At 36.9% G+C, this 12,351-nt stretch overlaps 1 long non-coding RNA gene across 3 annotated transcripts in view; it reads left to right on the top strand.

Annotated features, from left to right (window-relative positions):
• LOC106022511 overlaps positions 1 to 11,635 on the top strand; it is a 90,922-nt gene extending 79,287 nt beyond the window's left edge. For all 3 annotated transcript variants that reach the window (XR_005876807.1, XR_005876806.1, XR_005876808.1), the window contains one exon: positions 6,954 to 11,635. This is a non-coding gene — a long non-coding RNA (uncharacterized LOC106022511). The remainder of the gene's footprint in view (positions 1 to 6,953) is intronic.
• Positions 11,636 to 12,351: the final 716 nt, after the last annotated feature.

The following is a 12,351-nucleotide window of genomic DNA, read 5'->3' as shown; positions in this document are numbered from 1 at the left end:
GTAAGTAGCTTTCATGGCTTCTACCAAATTGTCTGGTTCATCTTTTTGCCTAAAATTTCTACCATAAATGCTTGGTTATACTGCACAAAGAAGGAATAATACTAATCTAAATGTGGTAATACATGCTTACTGCCAGGTCAAAGATAGCTAGAATCAATCCACCTTCTCCACTATTTTCTTCTCATAGACCTACTGCATGTCTAGAGCTAGCTCTCAGAAAAGAAAACTGGGATACTCTATGGACTGGCATTTTTATAAGTACTAAAAATACTATGCAGTCCAAAACATGTGGGTATTAATCACCACTTGGAACTATTGGCAATTGTTAGCTTCTAAGCAAGGGAGGGATAGTTTTCTTTTCAGACTGGAGCCCCTGCTGAGTTGACCATGTTCCAGTGGACGATTTCACATCCAAAACTGTTTGAGCAGCACAAACTGATCTCAGCGGGTTTCTTTTAAAAAGACACAAAGTTAGGTGGATAGAAAGGGGGCGGGTAGGTGTGGGAATAGTTGGGGGAAGAGGGATAAATGTGATTTTTAAAAAGTCTCAAAGAGGCCACTGAGTCCCCCAGAGAGACCTGGAGACAGAAAGAGCCATCCAGCATCTGCCGCCATTCCTATCTTAGACCAGCACACACTGGAAGAGATGAGTACTGGGCCTTTTCCTGATCACCTTTCCCTGTTTGAGTCCCCTGACCTGTGGCCCCCAGATCCATCCTGTCCCACCACCGAATCCCCCAGAGACACCTAGAAGCAGACTGAGCCATCTAGCATCTACCATCATTAGAGTCTTCGACCCACCTGCACCCACTGGGAGAGAGCCTTGGACCCATACCCATTAGAAGAGGGAGAGAACTTACCTGTACCCACTGGAAGAAGCAATGGGAAGGCAACAGTATAAGAATACATTAACAACAGAAAGATTAATATGACACCAACAGAGTCTAGGGATTCTACACCAGCAAGACCTGAACATCCCAACACAGATGAAGCAGAAGAGAATGACCTAAAAAACAACCTTATGAAGATGATAGAGACTCTCAATGAGGGAATGAGAAAATCCCTTAAAGAAAAGTAAGAAAAAATGGAAGAAATGGAGGAAAAGACAAACCAAAAAAATGCAAGAAATCAACAAATCTATTAAAGGAAGCAAGGAAAGCCAAGAAAAAACAATCAAACAGATGAAAGAAACAATTCAAGCAGTTCAAGACCTGAAAACTGAAATAGAGACAGTAAACACAAACTGCAGGAATGCTGGAAATAGAAAATCTAGAGAAACAATCAGGAATTACAGATGCAAGCATAACCAACAGAATACAAGAGATGGAAGAGAAAAATCTCAGGTGCTGAAGATAAACTAAAGTCCAACAAATCCTCAACAGAAAACATCCAATAAATATGCAACACCATAAAAAGGCCAAACCTAAGAAGAATAGGTATAGAAGGTGGTGAAAAAGCCCAGCTCAAAGGGCCAGAAAAACATATTCAACAAATATCATAGAAGAAAACTTTTCCAACCTAAAGAAGGACATGCCTATGAAAGTACAAGAAGCTTTCTGAACACCAAATAGACTGGACCAAAAAAAAAGTCCCCTCATCACATAATAATGAAAACACCAAACATACAGAATAATGAAAGAATATTAAGGTCAGCAAAGGAAAAAGGTCAAGTAACATACAAAGGCAAAGCTATCAGAATTACACCTGACTTCTCCATGGAAACTCTGAAAGCCAGAAGGTCCTAGATAGATGTTCTACAAACACTAAGAGACCACGGATGCCAGCCCAGACTACTATACCCAGCAAAGCTTTCAATCATTATAGATGGAGAAAACAAGATATTCCATGACAAAACCAGATTTAAACAATACATATCCACAAATCAGCCCTACAGAAAGTACTGAAAGGAAAACTCCAACTTAAGGAAGTTAACTACACTCACAAAAACATAGCCAATAGATGATCCTACATTACCAAAAGCCAAAAAAGGGGGGGGAATCCACACACAATACTGCCACCAAAAACAGATAAAAAACAACAATCAATGGTAATTAATATTCCCAAATATCAATGGTCTTAACTCACCTATAAAAAGACAAAGGCTAATATAATGGATACAAAGATAGAATCCATCCTTCTGCTGCATAACAGAAACACACACCTCAACTTCTAAGACAGATGGTGCCTCAGAGTAAAGGGTTGGGAAAAGATTTTCCAATCAAATGGACATAAGAAGCAAGATAGTATAGCTAATTTACTATCTAACAAATTAGATTTATTAGACTTAAAATTAAAATTAATCAAAAGAGATGAAGAAGATCATTTCATATTTATCGCAGGAAAAATCCATCAGGATGAAGTCTCAGTTCTGAACATATATGCCCCAAATACAAAGGCACCCATATTTGTCAAAGAAACATTGCTAAACTACAAATCACACATAAAACCCCAAACCCATATAGTAGGAGACTTCAACACCCCACTGTCACCACTGGACAGGACTACAAGACAGAAACTTAACAAAGAAACAAAAGAACTAACAAAAGTTATGACCCAATTGGGTTTAACAGACATCTATAGGACATCCCATCCAAACACAAAATAATATACCTTCTTCTCAGTGCAATATGGAACCTTCTCTAAAATCGACCACATACTCAGCAACAAAGCAAACCTCAACAGATACAAATAATTGGAATAGCCCCCTGTAATTTATCGGATCACCATGCTTTAAAGTTAGAATTCAACAACAACACAAATTGCAGAAAACCTAAAAACTCATGGAAATTGAACAATGCTCAATTGCATCACTCCTGGGTCAAAGAATAAAGAAAGAAAGAAATTAAAGACTTCCTAGAATTCAATTAAAATGAAGGCACAACATACCAAAACTTATTGGACACTTTGAAAGCAATGTTAAGACGAAAGTTCATAGCACTAAGTGCCCACATGAAGAAACTGGAGAATAGTCACACTAGAGAATTAACAGCACACCTGAAAGCTCTAGAGCAAAAAAAAAAGCAAACTCACCCAGGAGAAGGAGATGCCATGAAATAATCAAACTGAGTGTTGAAATAAAAAAAAAACTAGAAACAAAGTTTCTTTGAGAAAATCAACAAGATAAACAAACCATTATCCAAACTAACCAAAAGGCACAAACAGAACAAAAGAAAACATGCAAATTAACAAAATCAGAAATGAAAAGGTAGACATAACAATGGACACTGAGAAAATCCAGAGAATCATCAGGTCATACTTTGAAAACCTGTACTCTACAAAATTCAAAAATATATGGGAAATGGACAATTTTCTGGATAGATATCACCTACCAAAATTAAATCAAGAACAGATAAGCACTTTAAACAGACCTATAAGCCCTAATGAAACAGAAGCAGTCATCAAAAGCCTTCCAACCAAAAACAAAAAACAAAAAACAAAAAAACATGGCCTGATGGTTTCAGTGCAGAATTCTACCAGAAATTCAAGTAAGACCTAATACCAACATGTCTCAAATTGTTCCATTCAATAGAAGCAGAAGGGTCATTGCCAAACTCTGTTTATTAGGCTACAATTACCTTGGTACCCAAGCCACACAAAGACACAATTAAGAAAGAGAACTACAGACTAATATCCTCTTGAATATCAATGCTAAAATACTAGCAAATAAAATCCAAGTACACATCAGAAACATCACCCACCATGATCAAGTAGGCTTCATACCAGGGATGCAGGGATGGTTCAACATATGAAAATTCATCAGTGTAATCCACCATATAAACAAATTGAAAAAGAAACACTGCACAATCACCTCACTAGATACTGAAAAAGTCTTTGACAAAATCCAATACCCCTTCATGATAAACGTCTTGGGGGGATCAGGGATAACAGGAACATACCTAGACATAATAAAAGCAATATAAAGCAAGCCAACAGCCAACATCAAACTAAATGGAGAGAAAACACAATTCCTCTAAAATCATGAACAAGACAAGGTTGCCCATTCTCTCCTTATCTCTTCAATGCTGTACTTGAAGTTATAGTTAGAGCAATAAGACAACACAGGGAGATCAAGGGAATACAAATTGGAAAGGAAGAAGTCAAATTTTCACTATTTGCAGATGATATGATAGTTTACATAAATGACCTGAAAAACTCTACCAGGCAACTCCTACATCTAATAAACACCTTCAGCAAAGTGGCAGGATACAAGAGTAACTCAAAAAAATCAGTAGCCCTCCTATATAAAGATGATAAATGGGCTGAGAAAGAAATCAGAGAAATATAACCCTTTACAATAGCCACAAACAACATTAAATATCTTGGAGTAATTCTAACAAAAAAAGTAAAAGACTTATAGGACAAGAACTTTGAGTCTTTAAAGAAAGAAATTTAAGAAGATACCAGAAAATGGAAAGATCTCCCATGCTCTGGGATAGGTAGGATCATCATAGTAAAAATGACAATCTTGCCAAAAGCAATCTACAGATTCAATTAATCCCCATCAAAATCCCAGCACAATTCATTAGAGACCTTGAAAGAATAACACTCAACTTTATATGGAAAAACAAAAAACCCAGGATAGCCAAAACGACCCTGTGCAATAAAGGAACTTCTGTAGGCATCACCATCCTGGACTTCAAGCTCTACTATGGAGCGATAGTCCTGAAAACAGCCTGGTATTGGCACAAAAACAGATAGGTAGACCAGTGGAATCAAATTGAAAGCCCTGATATTAATCCACACACTTACGAACACCTGATTTTGACAAAGAAGCTAAAATTATACAATGGAAAAAAGAAAGCATCTTCAACAAATGGTGCTGGTATAACTGGTTGCTGGTGTAGAGAAGATTGTAGATAGATCCATATCTATTGCCATGGACAAAACTTAAGTCAAAATGGATAAAAGATCTCAACATAAATCCAGCCACACTGAACCAACCTCTTAGAAGATAAAATGGGAGGTACCCTTTAATGAATTGATACAGGAGACCACTTCCTGAACATAATGTCAGTAGTACAGACACTGAGATTGACAATTAATAAATGGGACCTCCTGAAACTAAGAAGCTTCTGGAAGGCAAAGGACAAAGTCGACAAGACAAAACAGCAGTTCACAGAATAGAAAAGGTTTTCACCAACACCACATCTGACAGAGGGCTGAGCTCCAAAATATACAAAGAACTCAAGAAGATATTCACCAAAACACTAAAGAACTAGAGAATTCTCAATAGAGGAATCTAAAATGACTGAAAGACATTTAAGAAAGTGATCAACATCCTTAGCCATCAGGAAAATGCAAATCAAAACAACCCTGAGATACCATCTTGCTCCTGTCAGAACAGCTAAAATCAAAAACACCAATGACAGCTCATGCTGAAGAGGATGTAGAGAAACAGGAACACTCCTCCACTGCTGGTGGATGTGCAAACTTGTACAGTTACTATGGAAACCAGTATGGTAGTTTCTCAGAAAAAATGGGAATCAGTGTACCTCATGATCCAGCAATCCCACTCTTAGGCATATACCCAAAGGATGCACATTCATACAACAAGGACATCTGTTCAACTATGTTCATAGCAGCATTGTTTGTAATAACCAGAACCTGGAAGCAACTTAGATGCCCTTGAACCAAAGAATGGATAATGAAAATATGGCACATTTACGCAATGGAGTACTATTCAGTAGGAATATTGAAATTCGTAGTCAAATGGATGGAACTAGAAGAAATCATCCTGAGTGAGGTAACCCATTCACAAAAAGACAAACATTGTATGTACTAGCTCATATATGGATATTAGACATAGAGCAAAGGATTATCGGTCTACAATCCACACCCCCAGAGAAGCTATGAAACAAGAAGGACCCTAAGAGAGACATACATGGTCCCCTGGAGAATGGGAAAGTGACAAGAGCTCCTGAACAAATTGGAAGCATGGGAGAGGGTTGTAGGAGAAAGAGAAGGGGAGGAGAACATGAGGGATCAGAAAGGTTGAGTTGGGGGGATGAATAGGAGACAGCAAGAGAAGAGATACCTTAATAGAAGGAGTCACATTATAGGTTTAAAGAGAAATCTGGCACTAGGGAAATGTACAGAGATCCACAAGGATGACCCTGTCTAAGAATCTAAGCAATAGTTGAGAGGCTACCTAATGTGTCCTTCTCCTGTAATGAGACTGATAACCATCTTAAATGCCATCCTAGAACCTTCATTCAGTAGCTGATGGAAGCAGAAGCAGAGATTCACAGCTAAGCACTGAGTTGAACTCCTGGAATCCAGTTGTAGAGAGGGAAGAATGATGAACAAAGGGGTCAGTAACATGCTGGGGAAACTCACAGAAACAGGTGACCTGAGAAAGTGGGAGTTCATGGATCCCAGCCAAACAGCTGGGGGAATCAGCATAAGACTGAACCAGGTCGGTGACATTTAGGAGGCCTGGGCAGTCTATGGGACCTCTTGTGGTGGAACCAGTATTTATCACTAGTGCAGGAATGGACTTTGGGAGCATATTCCCTATGGAGGAATACTCTCTCAGCCTAGATACACAGGGAGAGACTAGTCCCTGCCCCAGATGATACGATACACTTTGATTATCCCCTATGGAAGGTATCACTCTCCTTGGGGAGTGGGTGAGGGTGGGATGAAGGGGGTGTCAGTGGGGGGCATAGGAGGATGGGAGGGAGAGGAAACTGGGTGATATGTAAAATAAGATTATTTCTAATTTAAATAAAAATATTTCAAAATGTCTCAAAGAGCTATTAAAAACTGAAACATGTAAAGTGTATGTCTGAAAAGCTGGTATTCCTAGAAACTTGACTACTGAAGGAGGTGTTTGTTTAGAGGAGTGGTACTGCTTATCCTATAGTATGTGGGAGGATATTTCCTCAACTGGAGTGCAAAAATTATTCATAGCTTACTATTGCCATCTCATAACACTTGTTTGTTTCTGTCAGGTGTTTTTAACCAGAAATGCCATCCATTAGCTCTATCAAGAGGAACAGCCAGTCAACATGCCACCACATTTCAACAACCTGCCTAGGAACTTGTCACAAGCTCAAGTCCCAAGATCATCTGGCTATCAAGACTCACTCCTTCATATTTCCACAAATGTTAGTTTGGCTGTGCTTGCAGTCCATGCTACTTGGGTGGCTGAGATGAGAGAATTACTTGAGTCAAATAACCAAATTTACTATCCTAAACAACACAGTATGACCCCATCTCAAATAAAAAACCAACCAAACACCAGGAAAGAAATCCATAGACTTTCTAGTGAGCTTGCTGAGGAAAACGACTGTATTGTTAAATGTTAAGGGATCTTGCCTTTACTGTATTATATTGATGGTTTTTTATTATTTAAGCTACAAAAATATTCATTCTGAATAATACACATTCTTGAGTGAACTTTTGGAATGGGTGAGATACTTATATGTATACATGTGATGAGATAATATTTGTGGCATTTTAGACTGATATTGTTATTTGTAGTTTACTCATGGTGCATTGTTTATTTTTTCATTAAATTATGTAAGATTGAAGGATTAGAATTCACAAATCAGATGGTAAATTAAAAGCTACTTCTGAGCCAGCAGATAAAAATTTTATGATAAAAACATAATAAATGCTATTTATATACATTAAAGACTAAAAAGCATAAAAAGGCAAAGTTTGAATTTCTCTACTATGAAGGAGCCAGGTCCACCAGAAATCAGTTGTGGTATTCCTCCCACTGACTGACATCAGCTGTAGCTGCCAGCCTTGTGTTCTCACACCATGAAAGCCCAGAAGAGAAGGCCTGGGCTATGTAAACACAACCAGATGGATAAAAATTACATATGTAGAACAGGCTGTGAGTAGTAGAAATGTGGTTTGAAAATCTGAAGATCACTACCCATTAATAAATGGCACAATTTATCAAGAAGATTACAATATTATTAACATTTATGCACTGTACAATCAAGTGGGAGATTTCAATACTCTCATCTTTAGACACATATTTCAAACTAAAAATCAACAAACAGCTTAAGTAAATAACACCATAGAGCATTTTTTCATTATTTATCAACCACATTTCCACTCCCTCCTCTTCTGCTCTCTCGCCCCACATCCCCCTACCCCTTTCCCATCCACTCCTCTTCAGTCTCCACTCAGATGGGGTAAGGCTTCCCATGGGAATCAACAAAGCATGGCATATTAAGCTGAAGCAGGACTAAGCTCCTCCCTGCTGCATCAAGGCTGAACAAGGCATCTGCTAGGGACCCAAAAGAGATCAAGCTACACAACTGTCACCCAGATGCAGAGGCATAGGCCATTCCCATGCCACCTCCCTAGCTGTCTATCCAGTCTGTGAGATTCCACAAGGTCAGATCAGCTGTCTCAAGCAATTGCATTTAACAAATACAACGTATTCCATTCAGCTAATAGAGAATGCACATTATTCTCAACAGCACATGGGGCTTTCTCTAAAACCATTTACATTATAGGACGCAAACCAAAGAATCAAATTCCTTACATTTTATCAGATAATAGAAGAATAAAAGAAGCAACACAAATATTTAATACTGAGCAGTTACATTTTTAAATGAACAGAGGGGCATTGAGGAAATCAAGGAAAGTTTTTTAAATCCTGTAAACAAATGAAAATTATGATACAACCTATCAAAACTTATGGGATACAAAAAGACACAAGAGGAGGGTTTATAGCTACAAGTGCTTACATTAAAAATTCAATGAGATTACAAATAAATAACCTAATTGTATACCTCAAGGTTCTAGAAAAAGAAGTCAAACTCAGGTCATATGAATGTCAAGAAGCAGAGACTAATAATGCACAGAGTCAATCAAACAGAAAGTTAGTTATTTGACAAGTGAAAGATTAGCAATCTAATGAAAAATAGATAATATCCAAGAAAGAAAATGTAGACGTGCAAAAGGAGCTATTGCAGCAGACTCTAATAAAATCCAGAGGGACATTAGGGAATACATAGAAACCTTATATTCTAAAAAGCTAGAAAGCTGGGGCTGGAGATGTAGCTCAGTGGCAGAGTGCGTCTCTGGCATATTCAAGGCCCTGGATTTGATTCCTTGCACTGTCAAAAAACCAAAATGCTAGAAAATTTTTTAAAAATGGATATAGTCCTAAACCCACATAACCTGTCAACATGAATTCAAGCAGATATGAATAACTTCAAGAGATACAAAATAAGCAATGATATTGAAGTCCCACATGGACGAATTCACTACTGAATTCTAAAAAAATCTTTAATAAGTCTAGCATCAAAACTTTTTAAACATTTTCATAAAGAAGAAATGGAGGCGACACCATTAAACTTATTCTGTGATGCTGGTATTATCATGATACCACATTTCCCTGGTGAACAGATATAAGAATTTTCAAAATACTTGTAAACAAAATTCATTAACACACTAAGAACAAAATACCACCACCAAATTGGTTTTATACCAAGGATGCAAGTTTGGCTTAAAGCACACAAATCAGTAAATATAATGCACTATATTAATAGACGTAAGTACAGGATCACATGAGAATTTCTATAGATAGAGGAAAGTCATTTTCAAAGTTCAACATATGCTCATGATAAAATGTCATGAAGAATTTAGTAATTGAAGGGACATATTTCAACATAAAAAGGCTACATATGACAAATCCATAGCTAACATTATATTAAATGGGGACAAACCAAGAGCACTTCTAAAATCTGGAACAAGACAAGGGTGCCTACTCTTAACCACTTTCATAGAACACAGTGTTTGAAGCCTTAGAGCAGTAAGACAAGAGAGAGAAAAGGGGGATATAAATAGGAAAAGAAGTCAAATCAAATTATCCTTATTTGCAAAATGACATGACCTTCTACTTTAAAAGACTCTTAATACCACAACCAAAATCTCTTAGATGTAACACATTCAGTACTTGTTAGAATACAAAATGATGTAGTCACTGAAAAAATTATGGTGATTCCTTGAAATATTTCTTAAAGTTATATAATCTAGCAATTCTATTTGTGGATATTCACTCAGGAAGATTGAAAACAGGTTATTCAAGAGAAATCTGCATATCTTTAGTCAAAGCTTTTCTTCACAACAGTATGAAGGTAGAAATAACTCAAGCATCTATCAGTGGAAGAATAGATAAATGTGGCAAAAATATGCAGTAGAATCTTATTTATACTTTCAAAAAGAGGGCCAACTTGTAGATGCTACAATATGAATAAACTTTGCAGATACTGTGGTAAAGGAAATAAGTCAACCACAAAAGGTACAGACAACATTATTTCACTAAGATGAATGTCCAAAGTAGTCAAATCATAGAAAAGTATTAATGGTGATTACCAGGGTCATTGTCTTAGACAGTGTTCTATTGATCTGAAGAGACACCGCGACCATGGCAACTCTTATAAAGAAAACCATTTAACTAGGGCTGGCTTGCAGTTTCAGAGGTTTAGTCCATTATCATAATGATAGGGAATATGCCAAGAAGTGTTTGGCCTGGCAGTATGAAGGCAGATATGGTGCTGAAGAGATGCTGAGAATTCTACATCTAGATCCAAAGGCGGAAGGAAGAGAGACAGAGACACTGCCTGGCTTGGGCCATTGAAAACCTAAAGCCCACCCCTCAGTGACATGCTTCCTCCAACAAGGCCACACTTACTCCAACAAGGCCATAACTCAAAATCTCTCTCAAGTAGTGTTACTCCCTAACGACCAAGCATTCAAATATATGAGCCTATGGGGGCCATTCTTTTTCAAACCACTGCATTAATGGTGATGGAGAAAAGGACTTTTGTTTTTTTCATTCTCCTCATCCTCACTGTTCTCATTACTTTTACTTGTTTTTATATATTTACTTTTGCAACATGAAGAAATTCTATAGATCCATTTTAATATAATGTGAATATAGTTAACATTACTGTTATACATTTTAAAGTGATAAAGATGTTTTATAGACACATTAAATTTGTCACTGGCCCTAAAATGGAAGTGATTGGAAAAATGAATTAAAATTCAAACTACATTGTTGTATGACTTTTCCTGTGGGGGAGGTATAAAGAAATGACTATTCATTCCACATAGAGCATTAAATACAAACTAAAAACCTAAATCTACCTAAGTTTAGCTTGGTGCATCAGTGGGTTTATTGGAGTTACTTATGGGAACACGGGGGATTGGGCAGCTGCGTCATCAAAAAAGTCCAATCCAAACATGAGTGACCACTGCATGGGTGATTTTGGCAGCTGATTCACAGAATAATCAACTCCAGCATGTGTGACCACTCACAGATGCTGCATAACTGGAGTTTTGCCTCTAGTCATCCTTCTGCTTCCTATATTCTCTGTAACTTCCCAAGACCACATATAGACGAGAGGTTAAGGTGTGGTGACCTTCCTTCTAAGAGTTAATGTTAATAATCCAATTATAACAGTTATTAACCTAGCTACTAACGTGTTGTTTTGCTTATTTTAGTACTGGAAAATTACTGTGGAATTAAGGTATTCTATAGGTCATAAAACCACCCTAGTTTCATGATGGTTATGGTCATGATGTACTTGTAGAAAACAGCTATACCATACACATGTCCTGTATTGAGATATAATTGACAAATAAAAGTTTAATATATTTAGTAGTGTTCAATTTTTTCATAACACTAGGGTTGAAACCCAGGGCTTCACCAATGTTAAGCAATTAGCCTGCCACCAAGTCACAGTCAGACCTTAATGCAATGTTTTGATACATGCATACATTGTGAAATAATGTAACCAAGCTAAGTAACATTTGAATCACTCCACATAGTTTCCATTTTGGTGGGAAAAAATAAGAATCTCACTTTAGATACAAAGGTGAAATAGATTAAAAGTGAACAAATGGAAAAGCATATTCCATGTAAATAGTAGCTAAATTGAGGTTTAAGAAAAAGTAAACTTATGTCAAATGTTTAAAAGTGATAAAAATATTACAGATTGATAAAAGTGCAGTTCTTCAAAAATATATAGCAACTACAAACATATACATACAACAAAAAGCAGAGTAACAAATATATTAAGCAAAAAAATGAAAGGGCACAAAAGATAAGTCTACAATGATAATAATAGACTTTGGTACATTTTTAATTCATAGAACTAAAGATACATAAGGAAATTTAAGATGTGAGCATTTCCATACTTCAAGCAAGCATGTAGAGCATATACCACACACCACTACCAGGATATACATTTTCCTCAACTGCATAGGTTAGAACACAAAACAATAAATAAGTTAAAAATCAAAATCCTGTAAATTATGTTCCCTAAAACTACAAAACTAAATTTCAACAATGTCACCAGTATCTCTCTCTGGATG

The sequence above is a fragment of the Mesocricetus auratus genome, unplaced genomic scaffold (assembly GCF_017639785.1).
Source record: "Mesocricetus auratus isolate SY011 unplaced genomic scaffold, BCM_Maur_2.0 Super-Scaffold_100003, whole genome shotgun sequence".
Lineage (NCBI taxonomy): Eukaryota > Metazoa > Chordata > Mammalia > Rodentia > Cricetidae > Mesocricetus > Mesocricetus auratus.
This window is presented reverse-complemented; position numbering and strand designations above follow the sequence as displayed.